This window comes from Globicephala melas, chromosome 11, assembly GCF_963455315.2.
Source record: "Globicephala melas chromosome 11, mGloMel1.2, whole genome shotgun sequence".
Lineage (NCBI taxonomy): Eukaryota > Metazoa > Chordata > Mammalia > Artiodactyla > Delphinidae > Globicephala > Globicephala melas.
The window spans coordinates 55,774,868-55,791,560 of record NC_083324.2 but is presented as its reverse complement, the minus strand read 5'-3'; the positions used below and the strand labels follow the sequence as shown (position 1 = coordinate 55,791,560).

Below are 16,693 nucleotides of genomic sequence, written 5' to 3'. Positions count from 1 at the left end.
ACTTTAAAAATCTAGGAGATAAATTGACAGCATGTCTCTCTTTTTTTTTAATATTTTAATTTTATTGGAGTATAGTTGATTTATAGTGTTGTGTTAGTAAAGGTGTACAGCAAAGTGATTCAGTTATATATATACATATATTCATTCTTTTTTAGATTCTTTTCTCATATAGGTCATCACAGAATATTGAGTAGAGTTCCCTGTGCTATATAGCAGGTCCTTGTTGGTTATCTATCTTATATATAGTAGTGTGTGTGTATGTGAATCCCAAGCTCCTGATTTATCCCTCCCCATAACGTTTCCCCTTTGGTAACCATAAGTTTGTTTTTGATATCTATAAGTCTGCTTCTGTTTGTAAATAAGTTCATTTGTATCTTTTTTTAAATTAGATTCCACATATGAGTGATATCATATATTTGTCTTTCTCTGTCTGCCTTACTTCACTTAAGTATGATAATTTCTAGGTCCATCCATGTTGCTGCAAATGGCATTATTTCATTCTTTTTTATGGCTGAGTAATATTCCGTTGTATATATGTACCACATCGTCATTATCCATTCAACTGTCTATGGACATTTAGGTTGCTTCCATGTCTTGGCTATTGTAAATAGTTAACAGGATGTCTCTTAAACCATGTTTTTCAAACTTCAGATTATGACCTACTAAGGACTGTGAAATCAGTACACTAGGTCAGAAACAGCACTTTTAAAAATGAAACAATAAATTTGAATACAAAATAGGATATTTTTACTTAGCAAGGGCAAGTGCTAGAACACAAAACTTGTGTGCGTGTGAGTTTGTGTGTACATGTGGCCCAATACATTCTGTACTGCAGGTCATGGTACAAACAGGTTGGAAAAGCTCTTCTTTACACAACCCTCCTGTATTGACTCATCTCAGTTGTGATTCTGAGATCACTGTAGGGTGGAGAAGGGAGGAAGATGTCTGGGCTGTTAGATAAAAGCAGAGTTGCAATCAGTCATCCTTTGGTATGTGATAGGAAACTGATGTCCTCCTGATTCTACCTGAAGTTAACCCAGGTAGTGCCAGCCTCTCTTCACAAAATGCTACCAAGGACATAAGGCTGCCAAACCCCCAATCTGTCTGAAGCTGAACCACGCCCTGGTGGAAGCTGCTGCGTTCTGTCCCTTAAAGACTCAATTTGTCTAAGTCACAAAGCTTGAGTTTGAGCAGGCATGCATCTTGGGCAACACACCAGAGGGTAGAGAGCTGTGTGCTGTCTGGTACGGTCAGGACACATCCTCTATTGTTTCTTTCACTATACTCTCAGAACACTCTAATTACAGAATACTTCACTCTGGTCAACAGATGTGTGGGGACCTGGTGAACTGGAGGGTGTGTGACTTTCTAAAGGGGGTTACCCAGACCCAGTTATCTGTGGGAATGGGATCCCAGTGTTTTCAGACCTCCCCAGTTGTCAAGAGATCCAGATTTTTGTGTAAAATGACTTGTCTTTAAATATTGGCAACATGGTTTTAAAAATTTAATGACGGGCCAAAAAACTCCATGGGCAAGATCTGCTCTCATGGCTCCTGGTTTGCCTCTTTCCACCTAGATCAGGCTTTTGTGTTTGTTTTTCATTCTTTTTTGTTTTTTGGTCAAGAAATGGGAAAAGAATTTGAAAAAGAATGGATACATATATGCGTATAACTGAATCACTTTGCTGTACACCTGAAACTAAGACAACATTGTAAATCAACTATACTCCAATATAAAATAAGAATTTAAAAAGAAATCCTTTTCTTTAATTGAATTTTATGTAGAAGTCCAATAAATAAAACCACCACCAATGAAAGTGCTGCTCTTTGAGGGGTGGGCTGGAGCTGTTTCCATTTGCCTCAGTCTTTCTAGCTCTGCTCTCATGAGCCCCCGGCTCTAGAAAACAGGGAAACCACAGATCTAAATGCTAAAATATTGTCTTTTTTGAGACAGAATTCTTTTTTCTTTTTACTTAAATTGGGAATTTGCCAGCAGGTGTCATTACTCTTGAGGCCATTCTTATATTGTAATACTAAGATTATATCATTAACATGTGGAAGGATGTTTGTCTTTTTTTAATTTTTATATACGTTGGGGCAGAAGGGAATACATAGATCATTTAAGTGAGCAGGATTAAATTATTTAGGTACAAGCTATAAATGAAGATTTCTAGACACAATCCTGTTTTAAGCCATTTTAAATCAGAGCTGACACTTTCAAAATCCATTCTGATATTGCTGTATAGATTCAGAAAAACATTTAAAATCTGAAAGCTATATCAAAGTCCTATAAGCTGGCCCATAGAGCAACTTGGGATTTCTGTTGGAATAAGGTGAGGTATAAATAAAAGTTCCAGAGATAGCACCTGACTATGCGATCAGAAGCTGTTAATAGAACACTTGATATTGAGAAAAGTAGAATTTTTCATAATTAAGTTCCCATTAAAGTGAAGGGAACAGGATGCTGTGCCCCATAGTTATAGGACACTCTGAAAATATTGTTACTTGGCTGTGAGGTAGGGCTGGAATCCAGCCTTTTCTATTCTGAGGCTGTGTTTTGGATTTTTCCCCTCCACTATGCAAATAACACAAGATTTAAAAGGTATTCATAAAAAACATTTTCTGGTGTCTGATTTAAGATAGCTTTGACAAAAGCAATATTTGCTACACATATTTTGCTACTAAACATTTTTTGTGTTAAACAGATTTTACATATAACTTTTGTATAAAATCAGTTGACAGCCTTTGATAGAGGCAGACCAGACTGCTGGATATAAGTGTAGTAAAGAAAGCATCCTGAAATGTGGGTTATTTATTTACTGAATTTCAAATGCTTAACCTCCTTACCATCCACTCAGTAGGGTGGCAGGAGTAGAAATCAACATACATAGAAATATTATTTGTGTTCATTCTCCTACTGTATATTACACCCTACTTATTGCAGAACTATCTTTTATCTACCTTCCTGAGCACAAACTCCCTCGAAAAGAAAGCAGCTTTTGAACCAAGGTAATCTATCCATATTTTCTCTTTGTTTTCTTGCCCTCTGCCTCCCATTCCTTTTTTTTCTTTTTGCTAACTTCTATTGAACTCCTGACCTTGGGTAAAGATGCAGCTTTGCATGAATATTTGAAAGCGACTTTTGGTGATTTAGCTGCTAAATGTGTATGATAGAAGTCCAGCTAAACTTGGAGGCTCTGGGGGGTTTTTAACTCACCGGTGCCAGAAAGCAGACCAGTCTGGGGAAATCCAGCTAATGTCTCCCAGCTGTGCAGGGAAAGTGTGAACAGCTCTGTCACAAGCGCTGCCTTTCTCTTCTTTTCCAGACAGTACCTTCTACTCAAACCATCACTTCTCATTTGCCATTTGGACATCGGTGATGGAACTTGCTGCTTTATTGCCCACGGAGAAGCCAAGTGAGGAGTGTGGGGCTGATCTGGAAGTTTCCCTGGTACAAAAGAAGTTTCAGGCTCAGGCCTGGTCCTGGAGCAGACACACAGAAGGCTGACAGATTTGGCCTAAAGGTGGCTGGTGGACCAATAGATAATACAAGGAGAAATGGCCTTTTCTAGAGTCGTTCTTTCCAGATGAGAAAGTGACATGCCATCTCTCGGCCCTGGGAGCAAGCTAGCATTTCTTGGCCAGTTTCCAAAGCAGGTTTGTCAGAAGGCTGGGGCTGTTGTACAATCAAGAAAGAAGTGACAGAAACACAGGCAGCAAAAGCCTCAGAAACAAATAGTAAATTTTAGCTGTGAGGCAAATATTCCCAACCTTAATATTTTATCAGAAAGCAGGCTGATACTCAGCACAATTTGCAGCAAACACTTGACTGCCCTCCAGCAGCCATTCCCTCCACCACTTAGAATTACTTAAGAAGATCTTGTCCACCTTTCCTACTTTAAAGACAGGGAAACTGAGACTCTGATGATTCCTGTGAGCCTCAGCTCCTTTGTTAGTATAATGAGGCATTGTGCTGCATGTTTTTCCAAGCTTTATAAGGACTATGATTTTAAAATTTCAGTTTGTTTTCGTGTCACACTTCCTTTAAATGCCAAATCACAGTAGTTTGAGTCTCACTCTGTTTGATCTCAGGAAATCCAGATACTGACTCTATTTCTTTCCCCCAGGAACCTGAGAAGTGCTCAGACCTTCCTAGATCTTCCCTGGTTGTCATTTGCCATTTCAGCCCCCAACTTGCTCTGGACCACAGACCAAGGACTATTCATTGCTGTGCTCTTCTTGCCAATTTTGAGCCAGCTTCTTGCAGGCATCTGTGCTCCCCGGGACCACGGTATTTTTAACAAAGTCAGCATTGTAACTTTTAATGAGAATTTTCTAAGGTCTTGAAGATAGTGCAGTGCAAACCCAGTGCAGAATGTCTTCGTGATTCTCTCAGTCCTGTGAGTCCCCAGGTCCAGTCTCTCCCTTGGTGCCTCTTTGTTTAGAAGATTAGCATCTTTGCTTGGCTTTCATGTAGTCATAGTCATGTGACTATGCAAAACGGACCAGTTTAGTTGTCCCAAAGTGAGAACCTGAAACACATTTACCATAATTAATATGTTAGTTTTACTTGTTTCCCACAGCTGCTGTAACAAATTACTACAAACTTCGTGGTGCAGGACAACAGGAATTTATTCCCTCACGTTCTGGAGGCCAGAAGTCCAAAATCAGTATCACTGGGCAGAAATCAAGGCATCAACGTGGCAGTGCTCCCTCTGGAGGCTCAAGGGGAGAATTGCTTCTGGCGGCTGCCTGCATCCTTGGCTTGTGGCCTCATCCCTCCACTCTCTGCCTCCAAGGTCACATTGACACCTCCTCTTCTGTGTGCGTCAAATCTCCCTCAGCCTCTAAGATTTCCACACCAATTCCAACATGTGTGTTTTTATTCCACACCACCAAGTACCTCTCTAATACCAGGGTGTCCTACAATTCAACTCACCTCTAACACAATCTACCTGGAGGGAGTGTCAGATCCCACAAGTCAAGGGCTCAGTCCTGCAGGACGGCCATCCTTACCCTTCCCCCAACATCAGACACTAAAAGCAAGTCCAGGCCCCGCCCATCCTTGGGTCTGATTAATTTTTTAGAGCAGCTCAGAAAACTCAGAGAAACATCTTACTAGGTCATCCGTTTATTGTGAAAAGATACAACTCAGGAACAGCCAGATGGAAGAGACACACAGGCAAAGTCTGTGGGAAGGAGCTCGGAGCTTCCCTGCCCTCTGCGAGTGCACCACCCTCCCCAGACCCCCACATGTTCACAAATAGGGAAGCTCTCTTGGTTTTTTATGGAGGCCTCAATACACAGGTACAACTGATTAAATTATTGGCCACAGGTAATGATTCACCCGTGATTAAATCACCTCCAGCTCCTCTCCCCTCCCCAGAGCTCGGGGGTGGGACTGAAAGCTCCAAACCTCTCATCACTGCGTTGGCTCCACCAGCAACCATCTCCCATCCTTAGGTGGGAGGGCTTTCCAAAAGTCACTCGTTAACATAGCAAAAGACACCTTTAAAGCTCTCATCACAGGAAATTCCAAGAATTTTATTTAGGAGCTCTGTGCCAGGGAGGGGACTAAAGTGAAATATATATTTCCTTTAATAAATTACAATATCACAACCTCTCTATCTTAAATGAACACCTGTTGTTAATTTTAAGAATTAAAAAATAAGGGCTTACCTGGTGGCGCAGTGGTTGAGAGTCCGCCTACCGATGCAGCGGACACGGGTTCGTGCCCCGGTACGGGAAGATCCCACATGCCGCGGAGCAGCTAGGCCCGTGAGCCATGGCCGCTGAGCCTGCGCGTCCGGAGCCTGTGCTCTGCAACGGGAGAAGCCACAACAGTGAGAGGCCCGCGTACCGCAAAAAAAAAAAAAAAAAGAGAAATGCAGAAACAAAGGAAAACAGTCCAATAAAACTAAATAATAATAGTTTAGTCATTAAGCAAAGTGAAGGACTTTAGTTCCTTTTCAAGGGCTATAGATAATATTCTGAGCTGTGAGCTCAGATAGAGACTGTGAGCTGTCTTATAGAGACTAAAACCAGGTGGAAGAAGTTAACTACATCATGACCATGACATAAGCTGCCACAATTCCAAAAGCTGGCCTCAAAGAAACGGGAACAAACCAACACTGGAACTAAAGACTAACTGTACTTAAAGCAATCAAGATGATGGTAGTCTGACCATTGGTGGATGACCAATTTCAAGATGAGCGTCAGAGCTGACTGCTGTTTCTGCATGTAGCCCCCTCCCTCCGCCTATAAAAGCTCTTGCCCACTGATTGTCAGTGGGGGGAGTCGGCCTTTGGACAGGAGTCTGCCCCCCCACCCTCATTTGCCGACCTCCAAAATAAAGCAAACTTTCCTTTCCACCAACCTTGCCTCTTTATTGGCTTTTGAGCAGGAGCAGCTGGATCCACTTTCACTAACAGCTTTTGGCGCCAAAAGTGAGGCTGGGATCTCGCGATATCTGGCTCCCAGGTTTTCCCAAGCAGAGCGGCCGCCATGATGATGTGGCAGGAAGGCGGTGAGGAGTCCTCGGCTCATGGCTCACTGGCCCTGCCCTGAGAGGGGTTAGGTGGGGACATTCCTAGCAGCTGCTGAAACCATTTGTTTCAGGGTTCCTCCCTGTTTCTCCCCTGCTCGGCACTGGCTGCCAACGTACGCTTTTCCTTGGTGGAACGGAAAGATGCCTCTGGACGAGCTGACGAGCTCCAAGACTGAGTAAGTGCACTGGTGTGCGTCTGGAAAACTTCTCTTTTGAGCATGAGGTGCTATTTGGGCATTTTGCCAATTGGTCTGACGTGTTTCTGATGTTGAGGACCCTTTGCGAGCACTGAGTGTCATTTGGGTGTATTCCTAATTGGTTCTGACTTGTGTCTGACGTCAAGGCCCATTTGTGTTGGGAAGTGTTTGTCTGGGACTCTGTATCAGTCATCCTCTGGAGGGTTTGTGACAGTTCTGTCTTCGGGTGTGTGAGTGTGTATTGCATTTGTGTGACTGGTATTCTTGTTGCCTTTTGTAAAATGGGAAATTCAGGTTCAATTCATTAAGAAAAATTTTAGCTATAAAACTATGACTAAAGGAAAAGATTTTTTTTTTTTTTTTTAACCAATGTATGGCAACAGTACTCTTTAGACTCTGGAGAAAATTGGTTAAGATGAAACTCTTTTGAAACTCCAAAACTGGTTCTTTTTGCATATGCAGTTAGAGAAAGCTAGCTTGATAAAATACTGTTTTCAGAATTCTGACCCTGAGAGAACAAAAATATGCCTAGGATAAAGCTTGAAGTTAACTTTTATCGTGTCTTTAAAATACAAACACAGCCCACTTTGCCTGAGACTTCAGCCTTGGGTAAATTAGTAAAACTTCAAGCCAAGAAAAAAGAAAAAAGAGAGAGGAAAGAGGGCTTAGGTTTATTAAACAAACATCTTGTACCATTAAAGAGAAATTGTGCTATGAAAAAAATATATGTTTTTAGAGGCTATGAAATATGTTCTTAAGTTTGCCAATCAAAAAATGCTGGTATAACAGTTCAATTACTTGTTTCTTGGTTTTGTTAAGGTTTTCAAGGTTAAAAACTGTAATATGTAAAAATGGTAAGGGAAGCATTTCAGTATATAAAGCAAGTACGATATGTGTTGTCAGCAAGAGAAGGTATAAAGGTGAGATATTTTTGTTGGGAAAAGAGAATAATTTTGTCGTAGGGCTGGTGGCTTCTGTATGGGAAAACAAGGGAAAAATTAATATGGATCCAGAAAGTGCTAAAAGGTTTGTGAAAAAGGAACTTTGAAAAAAGAATTTTGTACATTGTCAGGATTAAAATTAGATTGAGTTTAATTAGGTAAATGAATTTTGTTATTAACAGTAAACTGATGCAAGACTGAATTTGGTTTTCTCTCTGTGTTAAGAGAACAAAGTTCTCCTGGAATATTGAGCTGTTTTTGATAACAGATTGTAAGTTTCTTTCTCTAGCTAACTTTGAGTTGTCCAGAGCACCCCTGAGACATCTCAGATAGAAATATTAGTAAAAAGAAAATTTTTTTTTAATCTAATGGAAAGCTATTATTTTACTTCTAACCATACTTTTGACTCCAGTGTTCATGATGGAAGAGAATTGTCTAATGAAGTTGTCACAGAGTATAACTACTTATGAGGTGTATCACTGCTGGCTTGAAGTACATGTCAGAGCTGACTGTGCTGTTTCTGCATGTAGCCCCCTCCCTCCGTCTATAAACGCTCTACCCACTGATTGTCAGTCGAGGGAGTTGGCCTTTGGACAGGAGTCTGCCCTCCCCTCCCCCAGTTGCTGGCCTCTGAAATAAAGCAAACTTTCCTTTCCACTAACCCTGCCTCTTTATTGGCTTTTGAGTGGTGAGCAGCCGGACCCACTCTCGGTAACACAAGTGTGTAGTTATTTCTTGGATGTCCTGTCTTAGGTTGCATTACACTCAGTTATGTTACTTGTCAGCTATAATGATGAAAGCTAAAATGATGAAAAAATAACTTTGTTTTTCATATTAACACCAAGTATATTTAGCACAATTTTTAGATTCACCGACTTTTCCAGAAATCTAACTATCATGTAAATCCATGGAAGATTGTCCTTTGTTTTATTCAGAATGTTACAGAGAGATGTTTACTATTTTGAAATATCATGCTCCTAACTGCAGTGTTGGTTCTGGTATTTCAATACCAGACAGTCTGCTTCGTAGCTTTCCAACTGGTGGGGATTCTGATTTAGGTAAACATGTGACTCTTTCATTATACTACTTTCTTTTTCTCTCTCTTTTATTTATAGGTAGGGTTTTTTGGTTGCTTTTTGGGGGGTGGGGGTTGTAGCCTATGAATATCTGGAGGCTGATATTCATCTTTGTGGCACTGAGTCTGGAAGGGTTGTGAACCACACTGTTTAGCACAGTGCAGGTTCTCAGCATAGCAATGAGATCATAAGTATAATGATAGTTACCATTTACTGATTGTTTTCCATGCACCAAAGCAGTGCGATAATCACTTTACAAATATCTTCTCATTTGATTCTCACAATAAATCTTTCAGATAGGCATATTTTTTTATCTCCATCTTTACAAGTGAGACAAGTTTGGCCAATACAGTTAGTACGTGTAGTTGGCACTCCATACCCACGAATGCAGAATCCGGGGGTGCAGAATGCATGGATATGGAGAGCCGACTTCACTAAGCCATTTTATATAAGGGACTTGAGCAGCCCCAGATCTTGGTTTCCGCAGGGGTCCTGGAACCACTCCCCTGTGGACACAGAGGGAGGACTGTAATAGAGCATCATTTGAATCCAAATCTGCTTGACCTCAGAGCCAGGGTGTTTACCTGCCCAGTTAAACCACCAGTCTAGAAAAGATTGCTGCACCAGCTGAGGAAACAACCAAAAGCAGGCAGGTCGTAACTCTATGTCTGAACCATCATTGCTTCCAGTACAGCAATACCAGTCTCCTAGTTTCAGAACAGGAGGCAAGGCTCAAACGTATCAGGAAAGACAGAAAGAAGAGCTATATAGAGTTAACAAACTTCAAATATATCTGCTACTTCTTCCATTTGAAAAGTGAAAATGCCACAGTAGTCTCCAAGGTCAGAATCTCCTCTTTTCAGTTTTTCTTCATGAACAACTTCATATGTTCATGCAAAACCTTTGACCTCTAAGAAGCCGGCAGCATTGATAATTATCTCAAAAACAACCCTTTATGTGGTACCCACTCTATAATGGATTCAGAGACATGAATAAAACATCTTAATTTTCAAGTATTTCTTTTTAAATTAATATTTGAAAGAAAAATATCTTGTAAAGAAAGGAGATTTCTGTAAGGCGTGTAACTCTTGCATAGAGGGATAGAGTTTTCATGGCCTGTCTTGTTAAAACTGTTCTAGTACCCATCTGATGCACACTTATTTATGGATTTTAGACTAAAAGCTCTTTTTTGTCAGTTTTCTTCACAACCACTTATCTCGACATCCTCATTAGGTGATTTTTCTCTTTTCTTTTTGTTGAGGCCTAGCCATGCCCTTGGTACTCTCTTTTGTTCCTTGCTGCAAAAGGAATGGTTTTAAAGCCTCCCTTTCCACCAGTCCCACCTTTTTTTTTCTTTGTAATTAGCCTTATTTGAGGACCAGAGAAGCAAAAGATTGGAAGGAAATACAAAAACTGTTGAACAAAAGATGATGTTCTTTACCCCAACCATACGCTGTATAGCTCGTGTGCAACCTGGGTCAGATGACTCGCATATATGCCTTTAAAATGAAAAGAGAATGAAAAAAGAAAGAACAAGAAAAAGCACTGACTTTCACAGCAGCTGCATTGGTATAAACAGGCTGGGAGTAAATGTCACAGCAAAGGAGAATAATACATCTTGCCTTCATTGCAAAAGTAACTCACTTTAAAACCAAAGAACATGATGAAACTGCATACCTGGTCACAATGCTTTTAGATAGTCATTTGAAATACCTTAATATTAATTTTCTTTAATTGGAAGGAGAGAAACACTTTTCTTTTTTAAAACTCTAAGCGTGTTTTCTCATTTGAGCCTCACGAAAATGGAATTGTTCAGCTATTTCCTTTAAAATCAGTTCATTAAAACAGTTTCGATGCAGTGGTGATTAATGAAATGCTTTTTTCTGCCTCTTATTTCATTAGTTAAGAGGACCAATGGATTTATGCTTTCCTTGTCTCTAGAAATAAAACTTTAGCTTTCAAAATATTAAAATTCATGAATACTGACTGGCTGTTGGGCCTGGAATAATGTTGTTTCTTAAAAAAAAAAGTTTTTTGTACCAATACATTTCATGAGAATAACCATCAAAGGCAGTTTTTTGTTTTTTGTGGTTTTTTTTGCGGTACGCGGGCCTCTCACTGTTGTGGCCTCTCCCGTTGCGGAGCACAGGCTCCAGATGTGCAGGCTCAGTGGCCATGGCTCACGGGCCTAGCCACTCCGCGGCATGTGGGATCTTCCCGGACCGGGGCATGAACCCGTGTCCCCTGCATCGGCAGGCGGACCCTCAACCACTGTGCCACCAGGGAAGCCCCAAAGGCAGTTTTAATGGGGCAAATATTACAAAGTATGAAGACTCAGGTTTCCAAAGATAGAGCTGCCAAAAACCAACTTGTCTTTCTCCCCACTCTACCCCCTGAAATAAACATTTTAAGTTTATCAGAATATAGGCTTTGTTTGCTGTTTTCCATTTTGATTGGGCAAGTATCAATGACCCAACAGGAAATGCAGAGAACACTCCACCTGGCAATTTAAGGAGAGTTCAGTAAACAGACTACAGTTGACCCTCCAACACAGGGGTTGGGGCGCTGACCCACCACACAGTCAAAATCGGAGTATAACTCACGCTTCATGGTTCCTCGGTATCCGCGGTTCCAAATCCTCAGAGTCAACCCACTGCAGACCCCTAACACTGTAGTATTTACTATAGAAAACAATCTATGTTTAAGTGGGCCCATGCAGTTCAAACTATGTTATGTGTTATTCAAGGGTTAACAGTGTTTGTAAAGGTGTGAAAGGGGTTTAGGAAAAACATCAATATGCAGTGTTGGTAGCCCCTGTCATCCACAGGCCTGAAGTGGCAAAAGGAAGGAACCATTATCAAAATCTATGAAACAAACTCTGGTTTCTTGCAGCCAACCCGCAATGACTGGCAATGCAGAAGTTAGAGGAACACACACCCCACCCTGCTCACTTCCTGCCCTTGATTTTTTGTTAGCTAAGCCAGCTGGGAACCAAAGGGCAAAGGAAGCTGTTGGTGCCATCCTGGCACAGAGCAAGGGGACAAGGAAGCAGGAGGGGTACGGGGAATCAATCTGAAGTTTTAGAGACCCAGATAAATACCTCTTTCTCTCTCCACTTTTTGGTACAAGATACAGGCATCTCTTTCCCTTAAGCTTTCTTTTCCCTTTACATAAAATCAGTTTCATGGAACTCTTTTAAGGAAACAATTCTAAACAGCAAAACTTGGCCCTCTTAATTCTGTTAACAGACCTCAAAGAGCTCAAAATACCTGAAGAAAGGTTACTGCCCCCTCTTCACCTGCTACTGGGTGGAAAGTAATTAAAGGATGTGGTCATTTCACTCAGCAAATATTTGAGTACTGAGCAAGTGCACACCAAGGCACCATCTAAGAATCATGGAGGACCCAAGGGTGAGTCAGATGAGGACCTGGTCACCAGCATGTCTCTGGATTCCCAGCATCCATTTCTGATTTCTTCTCCTGCACGTACTCAGGCCTAAGACAGTGCTCACAACCCAGGCCGGTCACTCAACACATTCCTGTCTTCTACCTGGTGTGACAGGCTTACAGTTACCTAAGATAGACCAAAAAGAGTCTTGTTTGGGAGGCTTCCCTGGTGGCTCAGTGGTTAAGAATCCGCCTGCCAATGCAGGGGACTTGGGTTCGAGCCCTGATCCGAGAAGATCCCACATGCCGTGGAGCAACTAAGTCCATGTGCCACAATTACTGAGCCTGCGTTCTAGAGCCCGTGAGCCACAACTGCTGAGCCCACGTGCCACAACTACTGAAGCCCATGTGCCTAGATCCCATGCTCCGTCCGCAACAAGAGAAGCCACCGCAAGGAGAAGCATGCACACTGCAACCAAGAGTAGCCCCCACTCGCCGCAACTAGAGAAAGCCCCCGTGCAGCAACGAAGACCCAACGCAGCCAAAAATAAATAAATTAATTAATTAAAAAAAAAAAAGTCCTATTTGGAACTGTTTTGCCAGATTTATGAGCAAAGAGGTGCTCTTTCAAAAGGAATTGTTCAGTGAAAATGATGTGAAAAAAAGCCTGTGAGAAGGATGAGGCCAAGGTGAGAAAAGCAAAGTTCAGGAGGGAGCAAGATGGAGGCTCTGGACCAGCCACGCCTGAAGCCTGTTGGACTCAGTGTCCTGAGTTAATACATTATCTTGTTTTGCTTAAGCTGTGATTTTATCTCTTACAACAGGATGAATCTTGACTCATATATTATCCTCAAGAAGTTTGTGTGTAGCAGGGAAGATCAGTGTGTAAACAAAACACAAAATATAAAGTTAGAAATAGCATTTTTAAAAGATAGATATAAAGACTTCAGGGAGCCTAGGTTTACTTACAGAAGTAATTATCTGAACAATCAAGGAAATTAAGATGCCATTTGAACTGGGCCCTGAGTCACAGATAAAATGTGACGTGTTGATTTTTAGGGGTGAGCACACAGAGAGACAGAGACAGACAGAGAGATATAAAAGGATATATTCGAATATCCATGGTAATTTCTGGGAATTAGGATTGTAATGGAAAAGGGTTTTTTTTTAAATTGTTGTTTTGTTTAGGCTACAATTTTTATTCTGTTATATTCTTTAAATTTGTTACAACTAGTATGGGTTACTTCTGTAGTTTTCTTAAAAAGAAAAAGTATTCAGAAACCTCCTTTAGTTCAGACCTCCTTTTGTACAGACCTATAAGCAGTTGCAGTAAACCACGAGTTGATGATGATCTGCCAAAATAGTGTGTGGAGGAAGGGTGACAGGTAAGCAAAAATAGAACACGGACATGAATTATAGCAGGACAATTTATTGTAATGACTTTTTAAACAGCTTTAAAATGTGAAGAGGTACTTTCATCATTTCTTCCTCCACCGAATGTAATTTGTCCTAGGCCAAATACAGGTGTGATGTTGGTAGTAATTAAAATTTAATTTGTTTTGCCACAAAAAAGATCTACCAGATGGATGTTTCTCTGCTTTTGTTGACTGGGTAGAGACTAGAATGTAATGATGATGATGAAGAAGAGGAGTTGGATGATATAAGCCGTAGTACAGGGGAAGCACATCACATATACAGCAGCCCTATAAATTGTTTACTCCTATAATCTGCACTTTGCAATCGAGGAAACTGACACTTACCCTGGGCCACATAACAAGCATGTGGGGACTGAGATCTGACCTCATGAAGTCCTGGTCCAGGGCTCCTATTATACGGCGTCTCCACAGGAACGATGATGGATGGTCTCTGTGCATATACAAACATCCTTAAAGAATTAGAAGCCCTATCTTTAATACAAATAAGAAAGAGTGATGACAGAGTTTTCACTGTTTCACATGCATCCTCCACTATCATTTGGTGTACAGCTAGCTGAGGTTAAGGGTACATTAATGCCCATAATCTTGATTTCAGCATCTTACTAATTCAGAGGTAGTTGGGGCATCTAACTTGCTTCTGGAACCACATATCTGCTGCCCTGTGCCAAGCAGAATGTGATCTACCAGTATTCTAATGCTGAAATTAGACAGCTCAAACAACAGCTGATTGCACACCATGAGATCCACTAAAATCTGACAGCAGGTGTACTCACCAATTTTGACCATAATGATGGCAATAAGGAGACTTTCTGTTAAAGGGACAAGAGAGCAGATATTTGGCACCAGGCAATGGAAAAAAGCAAGACAGTTTTAAACAAGTACCACATGTGGTGACTCATTAGATGTTGAGAGCTAATAAGAGGCTGAAGATTTTTAGCTTAGCACTGATGCTGTGGGCAGCAGGATCTCCTAACATCTAGAAATTGAGGATGAATCAGGAGGTGGTGATAAATCTGGTGCTGATGCCTGGAGTGTGGAACTGTTATATTTTTAGGATAAAGGCAAAGATGTAAAAGTCTAAGAGAGTGCCAGAGTGAAGCAGATATGTTGAGAGATCTGCATGTTTTTGTATTCATTCATTCAGTAAGCAAGTACAATGCCATGGACAACACCCCAGATTTCAGAATACAGAAAATGACCCCTTCTGGGTGGAGCTGATAGTCTAACAGAGAAGAGACAATTAACCAGATAAAGATTATAAAGTGCAATGGCTGTTGGGATAATAGAAATGTAGGATACCATGAGGGCATGGTCTAGAGAAGTGAAGAAATTCCAGTGGAGGTGCAGGCCCAGGACAAGAAGAAGAAATAATGAAAGAGGGAGGAAAGTCCCTCCAGGCGGGATTGTAAGAAGGCCAGAGCTGGCAGGAGCTAGGTGGTTAGCGAGGATGGAGAGGTGGACAGGCCCAGATCCTTATGCTCTATACAAAAGCATCTCTACTCTTACAGACAGGAAAGATATCTTAATAGCTGCCATTCTTTTAAAGGCAGCCAGATAACCAACATGTGTATTTTGAGAAACTGCTACATTCTGTGCAGTGAACAAGATGAAGTCCCCGCCCTGGAGAAGCTTGTCTGTTGGTGGAGGGATTCAGACAATGAATCTGCAGAGGAATACACGTGCTGAGTGCTAGGAAGAAGATGAAAGAGGCTGCGATGGGAGAGAATGAGTGGGGGGCAGGGACATGGAACCCTGGTTGCGCACGGTGACCACTCTTGTGGAGGAAATATTTGAATTGAGGTCTCAACAGTGAGATAGGAGGAGGCCTGTGAGTGTCTGGGGAAAGCATTCCAAGCAGAAGGACAGCCAACTCCTTGAGACAGAAACAAGCAGTCTTGTGTTCACCACCCAGAAATTGGGCCCGTGCAGCCAAGACGGGGGATGCAGGGAGGTTTAAGGGCCACGAAGTGGGAGAGGTGAGGACAGAACAGGTAGAACTTGAGGGAAAATGACCAGACGTTCAGGTTGGCCCCAAGTAACCCCAGTTACCACTCTTTAGCCCAATTTAATTATTAATAACGCCCTCCCTCCTTCTCTAAGGCTCATGGAATAGGGCAAGGAGACTAGATTTTGCAGTTCAGGTGAAAGCCATGGGGGACTTTTAAGTAAGGGAACCACGTGATCCCCGGATTCATGCCTTAGAAAAGTTGCTCTGGCTGCAATTGGCAGGCGTTCTGTAAGGGGAAGGACTTCCATTCATTCTGTTTAAGGCCCTGATACCCAAAGAATTTCTTAGGTTTCTCACAGTACTGCAGAATCTTGGAATTTGGAAAGAATCTAGAGCTTACTTTGTTTATAGTCCTACACCATGTAAGAATGCCTCCTACCATAATTGGTGCTTACAACTGGCTTTAATGAAACTCAAATAAAAGACTATGATCAAATAAAGAGGCGGGAGACTTAGAATAAGAACAGAGTCTTTGGAGCAAGACAGAGCCAGATATGAGTCCTTGACCCTGTATGAGCTTTGTGATCTCAGGCAAATTACTTAACCTCTCTAAGCCTTTGATTTGCCACCTGCAAAACAGAAACAATAATAACCACCTGAGTGCCTTTAAAGTATTAAAAATAAGCTATGTAAAGCACTGGCTGGTGCAGAGTATTTCAATATTATAAAAATAAAATAAACAATAAAGATTCTTTAATGTAATTTCAAAAAGCCAATCCTACTTGACAAAGTGATTTTTCAAATTATTGTCGACATCACTTTTTATAGTTTGCTTTGAACCTCTGCTGAAAACAATGCATTCTCTATCCAGAGTAATGCACTTGATATGCACATGAAATTTTGCAAAAACATTTATTGAATGGCAGCTTGGAATAATGTTTGCAAAACTGTTGAAGGGCTCCTTTTAAAACAGAAACTGAGCTGAATCACAGAGTTGTAATTCCATCTACCGCACTCCCCATTCAGTATCCCAGTTTTCCCAACAAGGTGACTAAGTCTTTCCCCTCTGTCACTCACACCCCTTCTCTAACCCTAGTCTAACTGACCTCACTAAACAAACAGGTTATAAGTGACTATCAGACACACAAAGGAAAGGGTTATAC

The 16,693-nt window shown here is 41.3% G+C and overlaps 1 long non-coding RNA gene across 4 annotated transcripts in view; it reads right to left on the bottom strand.

Moving 5' to 3' along the window:
• Positions 1-16,693, bottom strand: part of LOC132598180 (uncharacterized) — a 70,737-nt gene that overhangs the window by 11,180 nt on the left and 42,864 nt on the right. For 3 of the 4 annotated variants that reach the window (XR_009566048.1, XR_009566051.1, XR_009566049.1), the window contains 3 exons: positions 6,376-6,562; positions 5,679-5,819; positions 3,217-4,531 (listed from right to left, as the gene is read on the bottom strand). This is a non-coding gene — a long non-coding RNA (uncharacterized lncRNA). The remainder of the gene's footprint in view (positions 1-3,216; positions 4,532-5,678; positions 5,820-6,375; positions 6,563-16,693) is intronic. The other variant, XR_009566050.1, reaches the window with a different exon arrangement.